At 34.4% G+C, this 25,817-nt stretch overlaps 1 protein-coding gene and 1 long non-coding RNA gene across 3 annotated transcripts in view; one reads left to right on the top strand and one right to left on the bottom strand.

The window, feature by feature from the left end:
• The window catches only part of LOC126811727 (uncharacterized), a 116,588-nt gene that overhangs the window by 71,227 nt on the left and 19,544 nt on the right, over positions 1–25,817 (bottom strand). Inside the window, exon 1 of one of the 2 annotated variants that reach the window (XR_008786213.1) lies at positions 14,686–15,028. The exons of the other annotated variant lie outside the window; for it this stretch is intronic. This is a non-coding gene — a long non-coding RNA (uncharacterized LOC126811727). Of the gene's footprint in view, positions 1–14,685; positions 15,029–25,817 lie in introns of those variants that run through there. 2 annotated transcript variants of the gene reach the window in all.
• The window catches only part of LOC126811714 (uncharacterized), a 75,808-nt gene continuing 62,010 nt past the window's right edge, over positions 12,020–25,817 (top strand). Inside the window, exon 1 of the mRNA XM_050537577.2 lies at positions 12,020–12,071. The gene's annotated coding sequence lies outside the window, so the exon portion shown is untranslated. The remainder of the gene's footprint in view (positions 12,072–25,817) is intronic.

The following is a 25,817-nucleotide window of genomic DNA, read 5'->3' as shown; positions in this document are numbered from 1 at the left end:
TCTATGAAATTTATTAGTTTATATTTACTCCTAATTTCAGGCTGAATGCTATATTTATCAAGCTCAAATAATTAACATTGACTTGTCACAGAACAAAGGTAATTTTTTATCATAATCTTGTGTAAAATGTTATTTTACAATGTTTGAATATAGTTTTTATGTGCCCATATTTTCATGTGGACATATATTGTTGACTCATGTCTGTCCATCCACAATTTGTTTGTGGACACTCTACAGGTCATAATTTTTATCCGATTTATCTCTCAAAGATCGTGGTCCCTTTTGATATAGGCATGTAACTTCATGGATTATGGCTCCTGATTGTATGAAAAATCATGTTTTTATCTTGTGAACACTCTAGAGGTCACACTTTTTATTCGATTTTGATGAAACTTGAAATATATGTTCATAACCAATCGATCTCAGTTCCTTTCGATATTCGCACACATCGGACCGTAACTTCCTGGATTGAGGCCTCTGATTAAATGAACCAGCGATTGCCAGGCAAGATACGTCCACATTTTGCAAGGGATTGATGAGAACAAGCTAACAAAAAAATGAGATTTTTCGTACAATCAGGGGCCATAATCCAGAAAGTTATCATCTGAAATGCGCAAATATCAACAGGGACTGAGATCGGTGGGATATAAAGATATATTTTAAGTTTCATCAAAATCAGATAAAAGCTGTGACCTCTAGAGGGTCCACATTCCACAACATTTGTATTATATACTTTTACACAATTTGTGTACGAGGGGCGGCCATTTTGTCCAGCAGTTTTGGTTCGCTTTTCAAGAATTTGAACTCAAACATCGATATTTGCGCATTTCAGACCATACCTTCCTGGATTATGACCCATGATTGTATGAAAAATCAGGTTTTTTTTTTTAACTTGTTCTCTATTTTGTCTGGCCTCGATGTGATGTGATCCATGGTAATAATCAGAGATATGTAGCTAATTTTAATCTAGCATGTGCATATGATTTTGTTTATAAAAGGTTATTGACATTTAACCTAATTTGTACTTAGGGTTCTGCATTTAATACTAAATAATGAATTATTTAATACTAAATAATGAATAACAAGCCAACAGTGAGTATATAAATAGATAACACATATTAATTAATTACACGTTTATCTTTTTCAAAAGTACCGAGCAAACAAACTGATTATCAACTATACACTAAGTTTCATCACTCTCTATCAGATACAATCAAAATCAAAGAAATTACTTAGCTCTGCTTAGCTTTAGCGGGAAATGTTAATCATTGAACACAGTCAAGACATTCACCTAATGAACATCAACATCAAGTTTAAACATTTTACCTCAATTAAAAGCAGAGTTGTTATGTTCCAAAGACTTAACCTTTCAAATTGCTTATCACTCCTTAGCCTAAGCAGAAAATTTTCACCATCGAACTTAGTCAAGGTAATAATATAATGAATCTACACTCAAAGTTTTGTAGCTCTCGCTTAATTGTAACCAAAGTTATCCTGCCCAAAAGTATTAACCAATCAAATTGCTTATCTCTGCTTACCGTAAGCAGACAATGTTCATCATAGAACTCCCATCAAATGAACACCTACACCAAGTTTGAACATTCTACCTCAATTAGAAGGAGAGTTATTGTGTTTCAAAGTCTCAACCAATCAAATTGCTTATCGCTCTGATTACCCTCAGTAGAAAATGTTCATATCGAACTTTGTCAAAAGTATTGATGTGATGAGACTATACACCAAGTTTCATCACTCTAACTTAATTAGAACTAAAGTTATTGTGTTCCAAAGGATCAACAAATCAAATTGCTTTTCTCTGCTTAACTTAAGCAGAAAATACTCCTCTTCGAACTCCATCAAGGCATCGACCTAATAAACACCTACACCAAGTTTGAACATTCTAGCTCAGTTAGAAGGAGAGTTATTGTGTCCCAAAAAGTGCGACGGACGGACAGACGAACACATTTTAATAGTCCCCTGGCCAGATTCAACCCAATTTAATACTTTATTTTGACCTAAATCCACGATGTTTAGTCCCATGAGGGCAGTTTGAATTTCTGACATATAACTTAATGTTTTTTGAATACTGTTGGTAAATATTACTAAATTTCAAAATTATGAATTTAAATATTTAGATTATAAACTCTGAAAATATATTTCAATTTGACATTTAGATGTAATATTTCAACTATATGCATTAATGTGTGCAGAATACAAATTACAAATAGAGAGATACACTAAATAAGCCTACAATAGCAAACATTAAACATAGGTAAGGACAGGTGAATCATATTCAATGACTAACTATCAAATATATATAGGTATAAGGATAACTAGTACAGGTGATTACAGATATGGGATTTCCTTTTCAAAATTTCCCATCTAAAATCTCCTTTATTAACTACAAGGGTGCATGACTCATACAATCAGTAGTTCTGAGTTGATTCTGGAACTATTCAAGTCAAAATAAGTACAGTAAGTAAAATCTAAACAAAAGTTCAGTTATATCCTTTGTCAACTAATTAATATTTATTCATCCGCATTCACACACATTTGAAAAATAAAATCAGCGGTTGCCAGGCAAGATACGCCCTTATTTTGCAAGAGATGGATAGAGAACAAGCTAAAAGCGATATTTTATACAATCAGGGGCCATAACCCAGAAAGTTGTGGTCTGAAATGCGCAAATATCGGAAGAGACTTAGATCTTTGAGATATAAAGATATATTTAAAGTTTCATCAAAATCGGATAAAAATTGTGACCTCTAGAACTAGAAGGTCCATAACCTTTGTATTACATACTTTTACACAATTTGCGTACAAAGAGTGGCCATTTTCCCGAGATTCGAATTCAACCTTCATTATGGTAGAATGGTGATATAATTAAACAGTTTTTAAAATCAGATAAAAAAATTGTGACCTCTAGAGAATCCACAAACTAAAAAACATGACTTTTCGTACAATCAGGGTCTGTAATCCAGGAAATTACGATCTGACATGTGCAAATAGTGAAAGGAACAAAGATCTTTGGGACATTGGTGTACAAAGGAGCGGCCATTTTCTCTGGCAGTTTCGGTTAGATTTTTACAAATTTAGAACTCAACTTTCATTGATGTGTAACGCTAATATATTTAAAGTTGCAATTGCAAATTTTCAAGTTATATTTTTAAAATGTATTAAAATAAAGCCTTAAAATAGATGGTATCCATAAACAGCCCTACATTGTTAACGAATAATCCTATTAATCCTATAATTCGCTATTGCCAACTGAGAAATTGGCAAAAATATCATTTTTAACTTCAAATTCCAACGTTGGAAAATGGCTGCCCCATGTTGTCAATAGCAAAACAGGGGAGGTAATTGTGTTGTTATTTCCTGTGTCATAGATTTTTAAGGGTGGGAAATAATGCCCATGATCGTATAATAGTGATTTGATAACCTATAGAGCAAAAGACAGAAATAATTATGTTTTGACTTTCTTAGAAAATTTGAAACTCTCGCTTTAAACTTTTTTTAAAATTGAATACAATTGTGATTTTTGCGTACAATCAGGGGCCATAATCCAGGCAGTTACATTTGGATATGAGCGATTATCAAAAGGAACCAAGATCTTTGTGATATAAACATAAATTTGAAATTTCATGAAAATCGGATAAAAATTGTGGCCTCTATACACTGAGAAGTAGTAAGAGTGAGATTTGTACGTTTAGGGCATAGATATCTCCCGATTTTGGTAAATTTCTATGAATATCGGTAAAATTCTAATTATCGCAACAATTCTAATACGAAGAGGCTAAAATCTGTAGGTACGGTGTGTTAATTAACAGGGGTGAGAAATTGACTGAGTGGTGATATAATTATCGCTAGGGGTGAAAATCTCGGCGACGGTGTGTTTTCTGTACCGGTGTGTTAATTAACGAACGAGTTAAAAACGACTGACACGGTGTGTCTCGAAAGCGTGTTATAACTGCACCAAAGGTGTTTTATCAAGGACGTGTTTTATACTTCGTACCATAGTCGGGCTGCAATTATTTATATATTTGTCTTTTTGTGGGTTTAATTTGTTTATATATTATCGTGTGTACCACTAAAGTATAAATGAACGTTATTTACCGATAACCGGACCAGCCTGCATTGATATCAGACTAACGAATCTGTTTCGAAAAGCAAGTTTATAAATATAAAATCGAGCAATTGATGAAAAACTATTGGTTTCGTCATGTCTATATTTACTACACGTGGGCGTTTTAATGCATAAATGTACTTTTTCTTACCTAGGTTGTAAAAAGGACTATCCAAGAAAAATTTAATTTCCACATATATAACAAATGATAATTCACATATCAAATAACACTAATGCAAATAGGGACATGCGCCGGCGGTGATATTGTCCATTGGCCTTTGACTTAATATGGAAATAGAGGCTTTACAAGAACAGCTAAATTTAAACACTTGTTAATATTTCTATTGTTGACGATTGTATGAAATAGCTTTATTATTTTCCTCCCGGTACTAATAAACTACGGGTCGAGTGGATCCAATTTTTATTATGTGATTTATCAACGTGATGACAGATCGAGAGCACGGGCTCCATGTGTCTATTTATAAAAGCATGCAATCACCTTTGGAGTTAGCTTCCAGTCTAAAACGACTTTAAAATCTCTTTTGTTATTTCGGTCGCTTTATTTGAAAAGATTTTCATAATATGCCGTAGTAATTTGTGATTTTGTTTTTATTGTAATTTCGAAATCTAAATATTTAATATTTATTCTTGGGTACGGGTTTAGAATAGTGTTATAGCATGATTTATTGTTAAAGATCTGTTAATTCTGAAACAACAATTTATTGCTGTAGTGATCAATTTCAACATTTTCACTATACATGTATTCTAAAGTCATAGTTTTAAACTTAAATAGCTTCATTTACAATATTTCCGGCCATATATTATGCTAAATTGAGTCCCACGTCATAAATGTCTTCAACTTTTAGAACCGTGCACAGCACACATTATGTCCAGAATTTGACGTTTTAACAGCTTAATTATTAAATTTGATAAAGAAAACTATTTCAGAACAACAATAATTTCTTATACACCTTTGATGTAATTAATTGTCCGTTTGACAAATTACGGTTTTGAAATAGGATACACAACACATCTATATTAATTTACAGGGTCATATTTTGAATTTTAATAAACCAAGGTTCATTCAAGAAAATTATTGTTGTGTTCTGATAAATTAAGTGTACCTGGGCCCTGTTTTTCGAAATCTTAACTAAGATAAAACACATTCACTAAAATTGTTGAGCTGGGGCAATAATTAATTTATTGCCCCTAATAAAGTCTGGCAATTAACGGTTGTTATATAACATCTAGGTCAAAGGTGATCCAAGTTGGTGTTCAGCGAAGCGTACTTCCTGCTCTGATGGCAGTTTATGTTGTAATATTATGTGACTTGGAAATACGTTTAATAATTTAACAAATTCAAGAAGAAGAAAAACAACCAAAGGCATCAAATTTTCGCATACATGTATTTCCAATATGACAATTTTTTTGTTTTGAAATATACTGTAGAAAAATAACTTAGTCCTCTAACTTAAGTACCACATGATAATAATGTAATAGTTAGTATTTCATTGTATTTAAATCTTATAATCCCTCTTGTTGTTTTCAAGTACCGTGAATGTATCGGAATCGAAATCCCAGATAGGATATAAATTTTGATATTATATGTAAGATATGTTTACAATTATACTCAGTTTTGATATTATTTGTAAGATATACTTACAATTATACTCATACTCATCGATCACTTTAGAGAATTTTGGCTCTGGTAAATGTAGCAAATGGTGGACCACCTTATTCTCACTCGATAATCGTCGCTATTTGATTCATTCTTGCATTTCCCAACAATGGTGATAGTACAATTTGAAATAATAATATCCGATTAGTCATGTTTGTATATTTTACAAGCCGTATGAAACCACGGTTTAACTATCAAAATAATTGATTCTCTTCGAAAAGAATTGACGGCCATTTTGACTATTTCCTTCTAGCTCACTCTTAAATTCCACTTGTTGACCATGTTTCTTTTGAATCGCCCTAATATTACACAAAATGTCATTATTGGAGCAGAGCTAATACGCATCGAAGGGAATGCTTCGGCCCATATCAACTGCCAATTAAAGAAAAAATAAATACAGCAGATAATTTATACGTCACAATTTAATTAAAACGTTTTATATATGAAGGCATATGCATATATCAATAATGTAATAATAAATAATGGTATTGCTTGTACTTTTGTCTTGTCTATTTTACTTGTGTGTTTGAACATTTCTCTGATTATAATATAATCGCTTGGGCTGGGTTTTTTTTCATTTGAGATACTAACCGAAATTTCCTATGAGAAACAAAATAAATTGTATACATGTTGATAAAATATCAAGCTTTATTCAAATGAGATGATAGAGAAGTAAAACATACATTTATGTCATTGCAATAAGACCAACACTGAACAGACCACAGTATGTCATTCTTGAATTAAGTGTAACAGGTAAAAAGAGTCACACTCCATCCAACTATTTCAGCAAATCCATTAACAGTGTCGCCATTCGGTCTGAGATCAAAGGGGGTCTGAGATCAAAGGGCAATATTTAGTGTGAAAAGCGTGCTCTCCGGATAGTATAAATTCTATAATAAGGATGAGACTAACAACATACCATTCAACACTAAGAACCTACTCTTCCCGAGACCAGATCTGAAACTGCAAATCTTCGAACAAATCCACGCCCTAATGGACAAAGTTGGAATAAGTAGAATAGTGAAGTAAGAGGGGGTCACGGTTAGACGGGCCCGGCATCTAAACACTAAACTACATAGGGGATTTATACCAAACTGGCAGGATAGTGGAGTAAGGGGGAGTCACGATCAGACGGACTCGGCATCTAAACACTATTCCACCAAAAACAGACACCAAACCTACAGAGTGGGATAGTGGAGTAAGGGGAGGTCACGATAAGACGGGCCTGGCACCTAAACACAAACCCCACAAAGATGACATCTACCAAACTAGCAGGATAGTGGAGTAAGGGGGAGTTACGGTCAGACGAACTTGGCACCTAAACACTATTCCGCAAATAAAACTGATACCAAACCCAGAGAGTGGGACAGTGGAGAAAGGGGAGGCCACGATAAGACGGGCCTGGCACCTAAACACTAACCCCAAACGATGACATCTACCAATCCAGAAGCAGACGAGATCATCTACCAAACGATATGTTTTGTATTAAATAAAGGGAAGAACTTCCCACTAAACCAAATCCATGGCCTAAGGCCAAATGGAAAGATTGCAAAATCATATTCTAAAAAACAGGAATCAGCTTCGGCTCTCCTATGTCTTGTCTGCGATATCACTTATGTGGAAGCAGACGTTAAACACCAAGAACGAACGAACGAACGAACGAAAACGAGACTGAATCTTGTCTGCGATATCACCTCGGTGGAAGCGGACGTAAAATACAACTAACTAACAACAACTGAGACTGAATCCACTGTACCTGTGCTTTATCCAATCGCAAACGATGGGAATATTAAGTGATGTGTTTAAATTTAGCTGTTCTCGTAAAACCCATATTTCCATAGGTCGCGATCGTAATAGGTCGGAATTGTGTATGCAAAGACAAGCTTGTTACACAAAGTGTGATGGAATCAGAGCATACCAGAAGATGTTCGACGATCAGCTCCACGTGTTGGAGGCGGACGTGAGTTCCTATTATTAGACATGATGAGTGTTATTTGGTATGTGATTTATCTATTGTTATATAGTGATGGAATTCTGTTTCCTTGGATAGCCCTATTTACGACCCAGGTAAGAAATACATTTATAAAATATAACGGTGACGAAACTTACAGGTTATCATTAATTGCGAGATTTTTTGTTTAAAATTGTGCTTTCAAAAAAAGATTAGAGCATCTGATATCAATAGAGATTAGAATATATCGGATAATCAAATGAAGGTTTAGCGGGATATTGGTAATAACGATATTGCATGCGACTGATTTTAAGACACATGCATTTATACTTCAGTGGTACGCACGATAATATATAAACAAATTAAACCCACAAAAAAGACAAATATACAGTAGAATCTGCATTAAGCAGCCACCCAAGGGAATTTTCACAACTGACCGCTTAACGGGAGTGGCCTCTTAATAAAATCTCGTTGCTTTTTGTGCCGACACTCAAATCTCGGACATAACTTAATGGGAGTGGCCTCTTAATAAAATCTTGTTGCTTTTTGTGCCGACATAAATTAAATATTACGCTGAATCTTGCGCCGAACGAAAATTCTTTACTCAAATCTCGGACATAACTTCTGTAAACTTGTCATTTTGTACCAACCTTCGATACTACTGTCTACCATTGTGATGCATTCGATAATATTTATCCATTTTTGTGAAGAAAATCGATGAATTCATTTTATTTTATCAAAAAAGCACATGAACAAAAAACATCGCTAATTTTATCACCTATTTACAGGGGGTGTAACTCTGTATGTAATGTTATAGGAGGCACTAAGAGAGATACTAGATGATCGTGACAAAACTCGGTACTTTTATTTTATTCAATCAGTATCAAATAATGTGTCGTTACGCGTGAGAACAATGATCAGGTTAGTCGTTTAATAAAACAAAAGATTAATTAACAGATAATCCCGGGTTGATTGTTATTTTTACATTTCTTTTTACCTGATCAGTGGGGGTCCAGTTAATTAACTACTACTCACGGGATTAGCGGGGGTGTTACAAAGAACGACAAGATGGTATCATTCAACAATGGCCGTTGAATGGGCGATGTTTTGTTGAATTTATTAGTAAAATAGTGACCGCTGGCCGCGTTAGAGGAGTGACCATTGAATAAAGAGATGAAACAACAGAATTTCTACGGGGGAAATTTCTCGTGACCGCTTACAAGGAGATGTCGCTGAATAGGAGTGGCTGCTCATACAGATTCTACTGTATAAATAATTGCAGCCCGACTCTCGATCTGTCATCACGTTGATAAATCACATAATAAAAATTGGATCCACTCGACCCGTAGTTTATTAGTACCGGGAGAAAAATAATAAAGCTATTTCATACAATCGTCAACAATAGAAATATTAACAAGTGTTTAAATTTAGCTGTTCTTGTAAAGCCTCTATTTCCATATTAAGTCAATGGACAATATCACCGCCGGCGCATGTCCCTATTTGCATTAGTGTTATTTGATATGTGAATTATCATTTGTTATATATGTGGAAATTAAATTTTTCTTGGATAGTCCTTTTTTTAACCCGGGTAAGAAAAAATACACTTATGCATTAAAACGCCCACGTGTAGTAAATATAGACATGACGAAACCAACAGTTTTTCATCAATTGCTAGATTTTATATTTATAAACTTGCTTTTCGAAACAGATTCGTTAGTCTGATATCAATGGAGGCTGGTCCGGTTATCGGTAAATAACGTTCATTTATACTTCAGTGGTACGCACGATAATATATAAACAAATTAAACCCACAAAAAGACAAATATATAAATAATTGCAGCCCGACTATGGTACGAAGTATAAAACACGTAGTATTCACCAAGAAATGAAATACGTATAAGAACGAACAAATGTAACTACAGGACGTATAAATCCATGTATAAGACCTACACTTAACATAATTAACAAATTATGAATAATTTACTGGAAAATTTGACCAAATCAAATAATTAGGTCGGGAAAATGTGTCATATAATATAATTTTTAGTGTAAATATTGAGGGATGTGAGGGGAATTCCAGGGGGCGTTACATGTCCGTCGCACTAGGTACATGATGGTCATGCACAGGTGTGAAGTCGTCTTTTGATAATAAGTTTACGGTATTAAGGATATTTTGGAATCGGAATTCATCACCTCAACGGCGAGAGAGAGAGAGAGAGAGAGAAATGGGGTTTAATGTCCACTCGACACAAACTAGGTCATTTCGGGACTAACACATGGTCCAATTTTATTTCAATAATTTGCTTGCGCGTAGGGGTCTTTAGCAGTGGGAGGAAACCGGAGGAACCAGAGAAAACCCACAAGGTTGGACAGGCGACCCTACTCCTCGTCACGTACAACCGGGGAATTGAAACCCCCGGCAGTTGACTCAATGACAGACCGTATGATACAGCGCAGCGCGCACGTGCTAACCATTCGGCCATCCACCCCCCACCCCCCTACCCCCTCAACGGCGAAGTATTCATTTAAAATGCAAGTTTGGTATCATGATACTTATATTTGGTGGAATTGTGGATACGGCTTATAGAATTGCACGAATCTTCGTGTCGCTGAGCCAAAGCAGATTCGCGGTCTTGTAAGAATTTTTAGGCCGCCTGATTTTGCGGAAATAAAAGGATTCATACTATCAATCAAAGTTTCCCAGTTTAAAAAATGCTGTAGTGACGAAAGTAAATTAAAAGTTTTGCCTTAGTGTACATAAAAGTTGCCGTAGTGAAGAAGGAATTACTGTGGCATTGTTTGAAAAAAATGCCTTCGTTCCAATTTCACGAATTTTGACCCCTGGACTACCATTCCTGGGTTTGAAGGTCAGGTATGATTCGAAAATGAATACCGGTTAGTAATTTTTTGAACAAGTTCAACAGTGCAACCAAACCGCATTTACATCCTTTGTTACTGCCCTTGCTCTTATTGTGACCAATACCTTAAGCAATATCTTAAGGTTTATTTAAACAAGGTTTATTTATTTGTTCTGGTTATTTGATCCTCTATAATATTAGTGACCAGAACTTGTTTTCTACAGAATGATTGACTTTAATATTATATCATGCAAGCTGTTAAAAAAACATAGTGCTCAAGAAAGATGTATTTATTTGTTTCAATGGCATTTATGCTAGGTTTCCACTATCACGATTCATGCTACGATTGAAATCGCGGTTTTAATCGTGGCGTAATCCTATCAGGTCTTATCATATATTGAGGTCGTAGCATTCATGTTGATCGCATCGAAACGTATCAGCACGTAGCAGATTGTGGGGTCAGGACCATTTCTATCGTAATGCATCGCAAGATTAGTAATTTAACTGGAATACACAGGTCACAATTCTATGAAATGTAATTACTATTTACCGAACGAAGATTTGACAAGGCTTCGATAGTCTTTATCAAGCATCGTCGCTCAGTGTAATTAATAACGCTGTAAAATGATCAAATTATTTAAATTGGAAGCTGTATAATGATAAAGACAGGAAATGTTAATACTAGTGAGTATTCTTAGATAAGAGCAGACGAAATGTGTTCAACAAGTCAAAACAATATGGCGGGTGATATACTTTGTTGTTATATTTAGTCAAACAGTAGTGAGAAGTTTTATTTTAATCAGGGGGTTGGACAGTTGAATGGTTAGCAAGTGCGCACTGTATCATAAGGTCTGCCATAGAGTCAATTGGCGTGGTTTCTGTTACCCGGTTGTACGTGACAAGGAGTAGGGTCGTCTGTCCAACCTCGTGGGTTTCCCCGGGTTCCTCCCACTGCTAAAGACCACTACATGCAAGCAAATTATTGAAATATTATTGAACCATATGTTAGTCTCAAAATGACCTAGTTTGTGTCGGGTGGACCTCTCTCTCTCTCTCTCTTTTATTTTAATCCCTTCAACCTTCTGTTTAGTGAGCCATAGGTTCGACCTTTTAGTAAATAGCTTATAATATAGCACAATCATATGATTCATACTGTATAGGCTCATATTAAAATAACAAGTATACACCTATAAAAAGATCCTTTATTGAATTGGTTGGCTAAGAAAATAAGACAGTTACACAGTATATTAAAAACAGACTGGCAGTTACATACTAGGGACTAGTAAACAGCAAAGTAGCAGTTATTCATTGGTTGACTCCTGTACATGCCCAGACCTCTTATCCAATTACACTAAAGACAGTTGGCAGTAGATCACATGACCATGGTACTATTTGTGTACCAAAGTCATATCCTCAAAATCATACTTATAACATGCTTTTCATGTCTATGCATTCTCCATGAAGGTAAGGCATTTAAATGTATCATTAAATAACCATTGATCCATAACAATAATTGCTTAGATAAGTTAATCAATTTCCATAGCAAATAATGATTCCAATATGATTGCATTTGGTTTTTTTTTTTATGAAATCAAGCATTTCTTTAAATGCACATATCTATATTAAAGAAAGTATTACCGGTAATTGTAGGTCATCAAATTTGATTCTTCTAGATGTTTCTAGACCATGACTTGTGTTTTAGTTTTCTTTAACATCAATCTGACATGTCTTGTAATATTATTTCAAATACAAGTATATATTTTATTTATTTTTTAAATTAAATTTTAGCAAATTGATTCTAGATTATTCGGAATCAGGGGAAAAACCCTTACTATAAATAGAAATAGAATGCACTGACATCTACTGCACCACATTACATCAGCCGCTATTCAAGCTACAAAGAGATATTATCATTAATCTAGAGGTTTACTTCAAATAATTATTTGACTTATAATGTATATATGAGTGTCAATGGGTGGTGAACATTAAATTTGCATATATTTTGCCTCTCCCCAAACCAGGCAAACAATTTTTTTGTCACCATTTTTACTCACCAGCTATTTATTACAACAAATTGGTGTCTTGAAATGTGATCTATTTTCAATCTTACAAAATACAAGGCTTGGGTGAACAGAACTCCAATATTTTGAGTTAACTGCTATCTTTTATATATCATATAAGAAAGTATAATACTCAATGTAATTTCCAGAGTAGCCGAGCAGACTTTAAATATTGTCCATCTATTTATGCTATATTTTCAACTTAAAGTTGTAGCAATTTCCAAGCAGGGCAATTTCGTGTAATGTCCGTTGGTTACAACTTGGAAATCGTATTTTGGTATAGTTTTCCAGTTTGACTAAACATTTCAATTAGGTGTGAGACATACATAATACACATTTTTAGAGGTTTTCATGGAGTTCCACACATGCTTTGCTAAGTAATTATGGTGGGTCTTGGAGTTTAAAGTTCCAACAAAGTTATTTTAAATATGATAGAAATGAAAATTACCTAAATTTCCCCGGTAGATACATTTTCTTGTTCATGTGATAATGTCAAAATTACTAACATAAATCTTCTTGTCAGTGGGATAAAGTGGGCAATTTCTTACATTTTACATAAATTTTCTTGTTAATGTGATAATGTCCAAAATATTCACCTTCCAATGTTTACATTTAAATTGGAACCAATATAAACAAAACTTTACCGAACTAATCAACATTCAATTCAAAGAGAGAGAGAGAGAGAAATGGGGTTTAACGTCCACACAAACTAGGTCATTTCGGGACTAACACATGGTTTAATTATTATTTCAATAATTCGCTTGCGCGTAGGGGTCTTTAGCAGTGGGAGGAAACCGGAGGACCCGCAGAAAACCCATGAGGTTGGAGAGGCGACCCTACTCCTTGCCACGTACAACCGGGGATTCGAAACCACGCCAGTTGACTCAATGACAGACTTTATGGTACAGCACGCATGTGCTAACCATTCAGCCACCCAACCCCCCCATTCAATTCATATAAGATATAAGCAGCAGTTGCCAGGCCCACATTTTGCAAGAAATGGTTAGAGAACAAGCTAAACAAAAACAAGAGCATCACTAACGCTGCAATATACGTCCACATTCCAGCTTTGATTGATATCACACTACATTTCGATCAGTTTTCACTAGTCGATATCAAGCATACAAATTAACACACAATATTATTACATAAAGAATTCACTATTCATTATCAAGCATACAAATTTCGGACAATATCTAATTTTCCACGCTATGTGCTCAAATTGATTCTTTAATCCTTTTAGAGATTCAACTTCTACAATATTGTAGTTTGCAAGAGACCCGACCAATGACAATCTAATTTACATCAGACATGGTCATCTATAGTTTGTAGTAGCTTTCAAAGAGTTTCAGCCGGCTTACTTGTCATTTTCTGTATAATATTATAAGAACCATGCCTCTACAATTGCTCCATGGTAATGCCAATACAATGAATACATTTGACACAATAAAGATACTTTTACAATTGCACAGGGAGCTTAAATTTGTATCGCTCTGGTAGAATTTGATGAGGAAGTAACTGAGCAGATGTGATGTTCAAATGATTGGAGTTTATGAATGCACAGATATTTTTGTCTTTTGTTGGGTTTTATAATTTCATAAGTTTTGTATTTTGTGTAGTTTTGGTTCGATAATCAACAAAGAGCAGCTCAGTTAATAGTATTCAACTAGGTCATTACGACCTCAGACCCTAGATAACTAAATAATGGGGTCCTGGTGACCTATTTAAACAGCAAAATTTAAGGTAAACAATAAGCATCAACGACTAAGTCCTTACAACTTCTTGTAAAAAGAATTAGTTAATCATACCAGAAAATATGTCAGTGAAAAATATCTATGACCATATTTAGACACATATATGATATATTATATCAATCAATAGTATAAAAACACTGTGTTCCCCTCCAAAACCTAGCTAACAACTCTTGCATATAGAATACAGTTTATAGAATAATGATAATCTTATCCAATGCAAAGAAAACAAATGATAAAAATAAAGCTTATGATGTGTATAATTACCGTATATGGTTGCAAGTTTTGATATATAAACATCCATAAAATTTCCCACATTAATAATAAGGTTAACTGTTGCGTAATGTGGGCAACCTAGCCGATTACAGTGTTTTTTATATTCAAGCTATATAGGATAGGACAAGGATCTTAAAGGGACACAATGCTTTTATATGCCCACATTTTCATGTGGACGTATATTGTCGTCGCCCCTGTCCATCCATTTACAATTTGTTTGTGAACTCTCTACAGGTCACAATTTTTATCAAATTTTGACGAAACTTAAAATATAGGTTTATCTCTAAGGCATATTATACCGTAACATCCTGGATTATGGCTCCTGATTGAACGAAAAATCACGTTTTTAGCTTGTGGATTCTTATCCATTTTATCCCATTTTGATGAAACTTGAAATGTATGTTGATAACCCAAAGATCTTGCAAATCAAACCGTAATTTCCTGGATTATTGCCCCTGATTGTATGAAAAATAGCATTTCTAGTTTATGGTCCCTCTAGAGGTCACAATTTCTATCCGATTTCAAAAAACATTTGAATATATCACCATTAAACAATAATGATAATTGAGTTCAAATTTTGTGAAAATCGACCAAAACTGACGGATAAAATGGCCACTCTCTGTATGCATATAGTGTTAATGTATGTAATATTAAGGTTGTGGACCCTCTAGAGGTCACAATTTTTACCTATAACTTTCTTGATCAATAAAACAATACATCAAAAAGGACAACAAAGTTAATTTTGTTGATGGGGATATACAGCGTAAGCCGGTAAAATTAAGAAGCTAATTAGGTTGACGGAGGGCGTAACTAGGACCAAATGTTGCATTCCAGTCAATTATTTGAAGCTGATTGATACTAAGCACTACAGTTACAGCATATCATGTTCGGTACTATAGGGACAATATGAATATGGTACCCCAATAAAGTCCACAAAAAAGTTTGTACATAGTACATACTGATTTGTTTTTACAAATTAGTGCTGGGGTTATCAGACAGGGCCAAAACCAGATTGTTAGAATTGTACTATAGAATGTAATCTGCGCTTAAAAAGGGTGATAAAATACATACATGAAAACCAAAATTTTAACCTTAATTTTAATATGACTAACCCCGCATCTTAAAATTAGCACTTTTTCCCACAGACACACACCTTAAGTCTTCAGAATTGACCTGTTTTATTCACTATTACAGTATAGGATATCCAAGACTACTCCTTTAAATGTATAGTACATTGTATATAATTTAAATGTAAACAGGTCAACAGTGTATAAAAATATGAAACACTATAATCAGTCACTTATTAAACATACTATTATGCAAGTGATAAATCTGACGGATTCATACCACAATTAAAAATCACGTGTCAACAAAATATTCAAAACCTGTACGTAATAAAAATAGGTTTACCTTGATATTTTTGATATTTAATTCCCCTGTCTTCATTAGCCCAGTCGGAGCAGAATAGTAGGACATTAAACCCCATTTCATTCCATTCATTCTATTTAATTCCCATATGGTTTCAAATTTATGTTATTAATATTCATACAAAATTACGTGTTTTCGTAATACATTGATTGAATGAAAGCTCTCCGATCCTGCTTCGGCTTCAAATTTACAACAGTTATATTCCTTCAAAATTACGTGTCTTTGATTATACGACACCAAATGAATGCAGACCTTCCGAAATAAGAATAGTTTGTGATGTGAAAACATCGTTTTCTTCTTTATAAAATGTCAACAAAATATTCAAATCCGAACGTAATAAAAATAGGAACACCACAATATTTTTGTACGCCCACATTCTCGTGTGGACGTATATTGTCGTCGCCCAATGTCCGCCTTTCCGTCAACAATTCGTTTATGGGCATTCTACAGGTCATAATTTTTATCCATTTTCAACAAAACTTGAAATATAGGTTTATGTCCCTAAGATCTCGGTTCCTTTCGATATTGGCATTTACCGGACCGTAACTTCATGGACTATGGCCCCTGAATTTATGAAAAATCATGTTTTTAGCTTGTGGACACTGGAGGTCACAATTTTTATCCGATTTTTATGAAACTTAAAAGGTAGGTTTATAACCCAAAGATCTCGGTTCCTTTCGATATTCCCGCATATCGAATCTTAACTTCATGGATTATGAACCATGATTGTACAAAAAGTCATGTTTTTAGCTTGTAGCCACTCTAGAGGTCACAATTTTTATTCGATTTAAAAAACGTTTTAATATATCACCATTACACACTAATGATGGCGGAGTTCGAATTCCGTGAAAAATATATGTTTAGATCCCAAAGATCTTGGTCCATGTCGATATTCGCACATATCGCACCGTAACTTCGTGGAATATGACCCCCGTTTTCAATATATCACTGTTACGCCCTAATGACAAATATGTTCGAATTTCATGAAAATCGGACCGAAACTGCCAAACAAAATGGCCGCTCCTCATACGCAGATAGTGTAAAAGTATGTAATTCCAAGATTGTGGACACTCTAGAAACACTATTTTTATCCGATTTTGATGAAAGTTAAAATATATGTTTATATCCCAAAGATCTCGGTTCCTATCGATATTCACTCATATCACACCATAGCTTCCTGAATTATGACCCTGAATATACGGAAAATTACGTTTTAATCGAGTAGTCCCTCTTAACGTCACAATTTTAATTCAACTTGATGAAACTTTTATATTATATACTTTTATATCCCAAAGATCTTGGTTCCTTTTGATATTGTCGCATGTCGGACTGTAACATACTGGATGATGGCCCCTGGTTGTACGAAAAATCGCTTTTTATTTATATAGCTTGTTCTTTGTCCATCTCTTGCAAAATGTGGGTGTATCGTGCAGGGCAACCACTTATTCATATATAATTCCCGTATGGTATTCAAATTTATGTCAGTAATATTCCTACAAAATTACGTGTTTTCGTAATAGGATAGAATGAAATTTGCCGATCCGTGCCTGTTTTAATCAAATTCACGCAAGTAATATTCCTCCAAAATTACAAGTCTTCGTTTATACGGCGGCAGCAAATGAAAGAAAGGCATTCGAAAAAAGAATTATTTGTGGTGATGTCAAATCATTTTCGTAAAATGGTATTTTAAAATTACATTGATAGTTAAATCACTTGTAAAAGGCATACATAACTTCAGCGTATGGCGTACGTGACCGTTAACATATAACACATACAGTAGTTTCGTAGTAAGCACTGCCTTACATAGTAAGCGATTTTCGTGCGTTAATCGAGATCGCGGGAAAGTGCCACTGTAAACTGGAATTTATATATGGTGTCTTAAAAGAAGTAGTTTCATTACGGAAAATAAGTTAAAGGTTTAATAGCTAACAATAGACAGAGGTTTTGAAATTTATAACGACCGTCGATTGATTTTGGGTGTTATATACTATAAGGATAATATCAAGGACTAGTTTATACGTGCTGTCAGTTGATATCAATGAGATTCAATTGTCCGGCAATGGAGAAACCACCAAGGTAATCACATAGATAAGGTTGATACTCACTCTTATTGGATTGATAAATAGTCTGACAAAAGAGAAGCAATGACTTCTGTTCAAGATTAGCTTGACGAATTTCTCGACAAAGTAATAAATCAGTCAAGCAAGACAGATTAAGCAGGTAAACAACGTAGGTGTATAGACGGTATAATACCCAGTTACGACCGTGTAAAAGGATCACATGTTCATCTATTTTGCATATTTCCAAGATGGTGGCCATTTTTGGCAGGAAAATGGGACGGTGTTCTGATATTGATTAAGTAGTTGTCTTTGGTGTAAATATATCTGTTTCCAGGTCACAGATACCATTTCTGTCGTTTACAACTGAGTAATATGATAACATGTTCACATATTTAGCATATTTCTAATATGGCTGCCATTGTTTTTGTGAAAATGGAACGATGTGCTGATTTTGATTAAGTAGTAATGTTTTGTGTCAATATGTTTTCTGGACACAGATTTGATTTCTGCCATTAACAGCTGCGTGAAATGATAGTATGTTCACTCATTCCGCATATTTCCAACACGGCTGCCGTTTTTGGCAGGGCGTTTTCTAAACATATTACTGAAACGGTTTCTGAATCCAATTCTGCTATGTATAAGCTTGTAGCATGTTCCTGGAAGACATTGCCATGTTTTACCCATTAGGTATATTATCCAACGATGAAAATTCCTCATCCGATTGACCACTGAGCTAATATCGATATTCCAGGAAAAAAGTGCATTTACTTGGTCGATCAGTCTGATTTTAAGACCTGTGGCGCCATCAAGACTTTCAGTTTATGTTGTCTGTCAGTTATAGACTTACAACTTTTGAAAAGGTAATTAATAAATTAAAGATAGGTTGCTGCCCACAGCAGCTAAATCGTCCGGGCTGTCAACAAGAGTTGTCACATATTTTTACTTTTTTCAGTAATGAAACATTTATAATACACTAAAATATGATTAAGAGTAACAACTCATTAAGTAATTATCAGAAAATCATTAGTATTTGCTTGGATCTTATTCAGTTCTGCCCCTTGCTAACGTTTAGCTTATGAAACATTTAATATCATGGATTTAGCAGATTCATTGAAAATCAATATACTTGTTCATCTCAAGACCTTAAACTGAATCAAACTGAAGTCAATCGGATGATAACATAAGCCTCTAGAGCGTCACAAGATATTTCAAAGTGATCAAGGGCCATAACTCTGGCCATAATTATCGGATATCATTGAAAATCACTAGGCTTCTAAGTCTCATGACCATCACTAATCAGGGGTCATAATCCAGGATGTTATGATACGATAAGTGCCAATGTCAATAAGATCTTTGGGATATAAACTATATATATTTTAAGTTTCAGGCCAATGTTGTTACAATGGGTTCCATGTCGGCCACATAGGCCGGTCAGGATGGAGGGCTTTTGAAAATGACTGAAACTGCACCAAACCCGTAGGTCATTTTGCACACTTGTGCAGCCATATTTACTGTAAAAGCTTTACTTTGATATCTTCACTTGATAACTGGAGCTAATCATGCAAATGATATATATACTCTTCAAAAAAATTAGGGGATATTCAGAAACAATACAAAACTGCGGAAATGCACTGCTGTTTTTATTAAAAGTAACCAGTGTATGTTAATAACATGCCAATTGCCTACACATGAACATAAACAGTTCATATGGGCGGCTTATCTGACGGCCCCATTTCACTCGCAAAGAGATACACCATCAAAAGTGAAAATGGACATTTTTGATTTTTGTCTTAATAATGAGTAATTGCTCCACCAATCCTCAGACATTCAGCAATTCGTCGTGGCATGCACATAATCAAACATCCAATCACGATTTGGGGCAATCTGACCCACTCCTCTTGCAGTGCCACAGCCAATTCTTGCAGTGTTGTCGGTTGACGTTGACGTCGACGAACACGTCTCCAAAACAAATTAAACGTAACACACTAAAGCAAAGATATGTTAAACAGTAAATCTTATGCAAGAACCGATAGGAAAGCAAACATGGATAGATAAACCAGCACATGGCAGTTTTCATCAACCTTTCCTTGAAGTGTCAAATTTGACAATCAACCCCTCCCACGTGTATTGCGCTATTGCGTGTCGCATGTGCAGCTCAGTCGTTCTGTTGGGGCGATAAGTTCTTCACCAGTGAACATATTCTCAAAGCATGTCAAATGTCCATGGCTATTTATCATTTCGCAACCTGCATAGGAATTTGCATTTCAATATCTCCTACTTTTTTTGAAGAGTATATATATATTAAAAGAAAGCGAGATGATGATATTGTCGTCAATGAATTCGACGTCCCTTCTTCAAGACAATTCCGCTCCGAAAACCGAAGTCTGTTGTAAAATCTCAACTAAATAGTCACAAAAATTCCCGTGGTAAAGATATGATATCCCCACACAAAAGATGTGTTGTTAGGTGTGTTTTTATTCCTTTTTTTTAATTTTATTTAACAATTGATAGACTTTACTTTGCTTGACACAATCAAGTTTTACGCTCGCTGCAAATTTGAAATATGTTCAAATATCTTTACATGTTATCAAGTGAAAATACTAGTACGATATTGTTTGAGCTCCCTAAATATCAATACGAGTTAATTTATTGATAAATTTAAGAAGAATGTTAATTATTGAACATTGTTATGACTTCAAATTATTTAAATGCGTTAATCTTTCGGAACTACTTTTTTCCTGTGTATGGAGAAATAGTCAACAGTCTACATGTAAATCGTCACATACTTTTACACACTTCGCGTACACACTAAGAGCGGCAATTTTGTCGGGCAGTTCATTTCGAATTTAACCTTCATTATGGTGGTATAGTGATAAATTTAAATGGTTTCTAAAATCAGATAAAAAATTGTGACCTTTAGAAAATCCATAAACTAAAAAGCATGATTTTTCGTGCAATCAGGGGCCGTAATCCAGGTAGTTACGGTCTGATATGCGCAAACCAATATCTTTGTGACATAAACATATATTTTGAGTTTCATCAAAATTGGATAACAATTGTGACTTCTAGGGGGTCCACAACCTTGGTATGACATACTTATACACTATCTGCGTACAAGAAGCCGCCATTTTGTCAGGCAGTTTTGGAACCCAGATGTCATTAGGGTGTAACGGTGATAAATTTAAACGCTTTTTAAAATTGGATAAAAATTGTGACCTCTAGAGAGGCCACAAGCTAAAAACGTGATTTTTCGTTTAATCAGGGGCCATAATCCAGAAAGTTACAGTCCATGCACAAATATCATTAAGAACAACGATCTTTGGATTATAAACATACATTTCAAGTTTCATCAAAATCGAATAAAAATTGTGACTTCTAAGAGTGTCCACAACCTTAGTATTACATACTTTTACACTATTTGCATACAAGGAGCAGCCATTTTGTCCAGCAGTTTCGGTCAAATTGTTACGAAATTCGAACTTAACCTTCAATGATGTGTGAAGGTGTTATAATTGAATGGTTTTTAAAATTGAATACAAATTGTGACTTCTAGCGGGTCCACAAGCTAAAAATGCAATTTTTTAACAATCAGGAGCCATATCCAGGAAGTTACAGTCGGATATGCGCGATTATCGAAAGAAACCAAGATCTTTGTGATATAAGCCTAAATTTAAAGTTTAATCAAAATCGGATAAAAATTGTGACCTGTAGAGGGTCCACCACCTTGATATACCATATTTTTACACTATTTGGGTATAAGGGGTGGTTATTTTGTTCAGCAGTTTTGATCCGGTTTTCAAGAAATTCAACCTCAACCATCATCAGGGTGTATTGGTGATATATTCACATGTTTTTTTTTTAAATCGGATAAAAATTGTGACCTTGAGAGGGGTCACAAGCTAAAAACATGATTTTTCACACAATCAAGGGCCATACTTCTGGAATTTAAGTTACGATCTGATATACGCGAATTTTAAAATGATCCAGGATCTTTGGGTTATAAACATCGATTTCAAGTTTCATCAAAATCGGATCAAAATTGTGACCTCTAGAGGGTCCACAACCCATGGCCTCACATATCAACCCTAGATTAGGGTAATATTTATCTCTTACAAAATTTAAGCAGCCACATGATTAAGCAACATGATTCGTTCAATTTTCACGAATCATAATTATGGTGTGATGGTGATATATTTGAACCTCTTTTTTTTAAATCTATATAGTGTCCACAAGCTAAAAACTTAATTTTTCGTAAAGTTATGGTCCAATATTTGCCAACATCGTAAGGAACCAAGATCATAAATTTTATTTATGTTATCTTTCATCAAAATCGAACAAAAATTTTAAATTCTATTCTATATTGTATCATGATTTACGATTCGATACAAGTAGATATCGAAAGGAACAAAGATCTTTGGGATATAAACCTACTTTTCAAGTTTCATCAAAATCGGTTAAAATTTGTAGAGTGCCACAAACAAACTGAGCTGTCAGCAATCATTAAGAATATTATACTATAATATATATTAATATATAATTAACTATTTATTATACAAATATTCAATATTTGTATCGGTTCATCTCTAATCGTGTATTTACATGGTTTATAAAGAAAAAACATACCTTCATGAAACCATTGTCAGGTTTAAAATAGGTATTGCTTAAAGGGGGATGGGGTGTTATGTATGAGATTACAAGCAATAAATTTGGCCTCATGTGAAAAAAAAGGCTATAGACCTATATGATAAGGCGCAGTATAATATAATACTGTTTGGTATTGTGATTCAGCAAAAATTTTAATATCAATGACATTGAGGTTATATAATCAATTAAAGTAAAGCTATATACATTAAGAACTGCAGAGACTTTGTATTCATATGTTATACACGGATTCAGATTTCAATTTAAAGGAGCAGAACCTATTTAATTAGTTTTAACTTAAAGTAGTCGCCCCACATATATTACTCATGAATCAATTATCCTATGATACTATTAAGCAGAAATACCTCACATAGTAATGCCTATACCAACTGAACAAAAGAAGACAGGTAAATGCCATACAGTGTGCTATAACCAAAATTTTGCCTGGACCACAGCACTACGGCCTACTCTTATTTCGAATTATCAAGGGTTCATTTTCATGCCTGCCAATCCGAATGACTAGGTCATGTTTATTCCCAGAATCTCCGACCTGAACAACTGACAATGGGAAACAAATCCCAGAAAATCCTGGGGAACTCTCTCTGCCAGCACCAGGATCGAACCTAAGACCTTATGCCTCATTGTTTGAAAATATCTAAGGATAATTTTCTCTCACAACAGAAAGTGGTCAAAGGCCTGTGTACACTATCCAAGCTGGCAAAAAAATCACTTATCAATGAATCTAGCATGAATAAAGATGTAGTTGCCAACAAATGTTTACTGGTGGGAGCTTGCCTTAAAGATAGGTTCCCAGAAAAGTATTTATCGGGTGGTTATTTCCACTAAAAGTATGGCAATTTTGGCATATATGGAAAGTAGAAATATCCAATTTCACTAGAAAAATACTGGATTCCCTGAAAAACACTCATGGAGCGCATACAGGACAAAAATGTAAGGGTTCCCCTAATCAACAGCCCGACAACTAGGAGTGTCTGCACGCGTCACGTCAAAGGTTGCACGCGGATATTGAGCGCTTGATGTACATGTTGATAAACTTTATGAAGAGTTAGACGTACAACACTTTCTGGGATAAAAATCACAGAAAAAGACGCAGGCAGTGGCTAATCCGAGAATTTAATTGGGCTTCGATATTTGTAATAAATAGTCGGTGATTAAAGACAACATCATCTTGTGTATGCAATGAATTCTCCTCCTTCGAGAGAGATGTAAGTCACGTGACACAAACATGACCTCTTTTGATCGATTTTTTATAGCCAGGGTATTCTATGGCAATTGCAATGTTTTGAGAAGGATTTGAAGCAAAATTATGTTAAATTAATTAGTTTGAATATGTTTTTAGTCCAAATATATCATCTAATCACCCAGTTTGTACCTGGGAATGTATCTTTAAAACTAGCACATTTAACCTTTCTTTCCAATTTCATTGAAAAACACTCCCCAAAAATGTTTAAATGACATTGTTGAAAATAACACCTGTGCAAGGTATTACAGTCAATGTTATCCACAAACATGTTATCATGGACCAAATTAGAAAATTGGGATATTCCAATCAAAAAATCCGGGTAGCAGACTGGGATTTTTTGGCAGTATTTGTATCCAGTCCAGTGACCCATTTTTATTTAGCAGTTAGATAGCTTTATATAAGAATTTACATTGTTCTTCCTGATACTATGATGTATTGTAATTTGGTTCTTCGTCTAATAAACATAAACTGTGTATCAATTTTGAATCAATCTGGTCTAACTCGGTTGGCTACCAAAACAATGTTTGTTTACGTTATAAACAATATGCATTATTCAATAATGTTGCAAGTACCAGCAGGTATGGATTTATTACATATTGGGATTGCAGATTGTGCTCTAGCTTTGGAATAATTTAGAACAATCAGGGGCTATAAATCAGGAAGTTACAGTCCAATATGCACAAATATTTAAAGTGTCCAAGATCTTTTGGAAATAAACATATATGTTCAGTTTCATCGAAATCGGATCAAAATTGTGACCTTGATATACCATACTTAAACTATTTGCATATAAGGAGCAGCCATTTTATCTGGCAGATTCGGTCTGAATTTCATGAACCTCAAACCCAACCATTATTAGTGCGTAATGGTGATATATTTAAATGTTTTATTTAAATCAGATAAAAATTGTGACCTCTAGAGGGACCACAAGCTAAAAACGTGATTTTTTGTATCATCCATACTGCAGGAAGTTATAATGACAGAAACCGAGATCTTTGGGTTATGAACATCCATTTCAAATTACATCAAAATCGGATAAAAATTGTGACCTCTAGAGTGTCCACAAACTAAAAACGTGATTGTTCATACAATCAGGGGCCATAATTCATGAAGTTACGGTCCAATGCTTGCCATTTTCGAAAAGGAACCAAGATTTTTAAGAGTGTAACAATTTGTCAATGTTCGTTAGAATCGCTAAAACAAATTGTAGACAGATGTTCGAACGTCCAGAATGACAGGGGTGACGTATAAAAACTGTAGCCTAGCTCTATGACATTAACAAGCCAATTCAGTTTATTTTGGTAGACAAGACAAGTAAAGCTAAATCAACACGGGACATGGAGGGATTTGGGACTTAATACATATTTATTAACATATAGACCAGATCATTGTCTTTATGATGAATTATAATCATTTATTTGCAATAACTAAACTAGTATATGGATTCAGTTAATTGTTTGCTGGTACCAAGTTCTTAATGTTTAAGCCTCCAACTCTGTATAAATGTGATGATAGTCTAAAAATATTTTAATAATAATAATAACTTTATTTTCAAAGGGTTGAAAATTAGGCCAGGAGGCCTGTCTTACATATTGCCCTTTATAACAGAAGTTAAAGAAGTTAATAAACCTATTCTTCATTTTAGATTATCTTGTGAATGAATTAGGTTGCCTGGTAACTCAGGAATAATGATATAGTCTAAAAATATTAAATTGGAAATCACCTTTCTA

This window comes from Patella vulgata, chromosome 2, assembly GCF_932274485.2.
Source record: "Patella vulgata chromosome 2, xgPatVulg1.2, whole genome shotgun sequence".
Taxonomy (NCBI): domain Eukaryota; kingdom Metazoa; phylum Mollusca; class Gastropoda; family Patellidae; genus Patella; species Patella vulgata.
Note: the sequence above shows the minus strand (reverse complement) of the source record. Positions and strands in the feature narration are given on the sequence as shown.